This window comes from Notothenia coriiceps, unplaced genomic scaffold, assembly GCF_000735185.1.
Source record: "Notothenia coriiceps isolate Sejong01 unplaced genomic scaffold, NC01 NC01_scaffold00004485, whole genome shotgun sequence".
NCBI classification, from domain to species: domain Eukaryota; kingdom Metazoa; phylum Chordata; class Actinopteri; order Perciformes; family Nototheniidae; genus Notothenia; species Notothenia coriiceps.
Genome location: NW_011337186.1, coordinates 326251 through 328666, shown reverse-complemented (window position 1 = coordinate 328666; position 2416 = coordinate 326251).

The window sequence follows — 2416 nt, the reverse complement described above, 5'->3', positions numbered from 1 at the left end:
AAGCCATTCTGTTGTTGATTTACTTCTGTGCTTTGGGTCATTGTCCTGTTGCAGTTCTCCAGCAAAATCTCTTGATAAAGTTGAGAATTCATTTTTCCTGCCCCTGACCGGCTTTTGGTTAACAACCACTGCGCCGCCAGTCCCTCTCCTCCAGTTGTGACCGTGGAGAAGACGGGGCCGCAGATCACTTGGCTGGTAGAGCACACTCAGACACGCTTATCTTGTGAAGAGTGTGCATGAAAAAATAGTGAGGAAGGCTCTCCCCCCCTGCCCATAGGCAGGCGAGGAGAGTCTTCCAGCCCCGCCTGGGGCTTACTACGCACCATGTTCCCCGGGTCCCCAAGGAGCATGGGAAAAACATAAGTGCATTATGTCCAGGGGAGGGGGGGGGTCAGATACCTACTGACCCCGAGACCCCCCCCCCTCACCCGTCCTGTGTTGCCCCAGCAAGCACAGAAGACGAGAAGGAGTCAGACATGTCCAAGAGATTAAACTTTATGAATGGGCCTGGCGTGGACCAAGACGCCGCCGTGCAGTCCTCCACACTCACGCCGTTGAATAAGGCTGTTGACACAGCCATACCTCGTGTAGAGTGTGCACGATCCCATGCAATTGGTGCTAGAATAGAAAAGGTAACGCAGAAGTGGAATATATATTATTACTTCTACATTTCGGCTGCTGCTTGTGCATAAACAAATGGCAAGTAGACCTAATAAATCAGCGGGGAAGCAATTATTTCAATTACGACTCCTTATTGGAGAGTCATTAACAAATTAAATCATATTGAGGATGCACATCATCGGTTAACAACTCACAGGGTTTATTATCTTGTTCAATCGTTCTGCATATCAGAGCTGAAGGTGAGCCCCTCATCAAAAGGAATTAGCTGTATTGACAAGCATCTGTAATTACCAGCAACATTAGAGGGTGTGTGACAAATAAAAGGTTGAAAGAAGAAAAACCCAAGAAACACACAAGCTGAATTAAGGACCAGGAATGGCTGCCACAAGCCAAAGGTGCTGTCCAAATCCATTATAGCCTGCTGTTGCCATGGAAGCAGCCCACCTAAAATAATTTTATCACCATCCGCTTTCCCTCTCGTATGTTACCACGAGGCACACAATGCCAGCTGGCAATGTCTCTGTAACTATCTTTTTTAGTGTTATGACAGCTGTCAGTACCTCAAGTTTTCATTGGATCGGATCAGGGAATGAAATTCCATCCTGCTTGTGCGCTCAAGCAGTTACCATCAAAAACATCCATCATTGTAACGTCGGAGTCGATTACACATGATGCAAACACAGCATAATTCATATTACGCTCTGATACCTTGTGCCAAACCAGTGCCTCTTTTTATCAGAGGTTGTGTCGTAGAGAGGAGGGATGCTGTTGATCTTTCCTATTCTTGGAAAGTAATCTCAAACAAGAAACACAGTGAGCAAAAGCCCATTAGTGATTCCGATTACCCAATCCCATGAGTCAGAAAACTTAATTAATTAACTTGAAGCAAACTAATGATTATCCATTATCCTCCCTCTGTTGTGGTCTGCTGCAATGAGCTCACTAGCCTTGGACAGCCATTCAACTTTTGACCTCAGGTCCCTGTTGCTCAACCAATCCCATATCATGATGCGCTGTGTTGAACATCATTATAAAAAAAATACTCTGTGACTAATGCATCTGGTGAGGTGCAGAAGGTAGAAAACGTTCAAATCATCTTAAGGCCTGAAGATACTGCGCCAACTTTCCAGAGTTTGGTCCAGATTTAAAACTTTTGAAACAGCACTGTAAGTAACTCTGTCAGGTGCCCATGCTGAAACGATAGCCTAGTATTTAAGAACGTCGAATAAAGTTTGTAGCAATCCCAAATTCAGGAGGAAAAACTTCCCCTGCTTGGTCAGAAGTTGAGACTACAGAGTAACACCTTCTCAAAACAACAATTGACTTTAACCTAACCCATAATTTATCATTTATAAACACTGTTCAGACATTTAATCATGGTATATACCACTCTATAGTTAAAGCACATATAAGTATATTTTTTTGAATGTTTATTGGTTGATATGTCCTGAAGACATCTTTTTTTATCATTTCAACTGTGTTTTACAATTGTGTCTATGATTACTAATCAATAAATATATTCAAATGTAACCAACCATTCAGTCATAGAGCTGCTCTAAGGTCTGGTGTTCTGAATGAATGGTGATTAGGTTCAATAGATAGTTGAGTTATGAATTGTCTCAAAAAGTTGGTTGTACAAAAAAAGTAGAACAAGTAAAAATAATATTGTGTATTTTTATATTTTCCTGCATGATGCTGCCTTATTAATGGAGAAGTTTGTGTCCTGTTACCTGATATTGAGAAACTCTAGTATTACTCACTCCCTCACACACCCACAGAGTGTGAGCTTGCACGC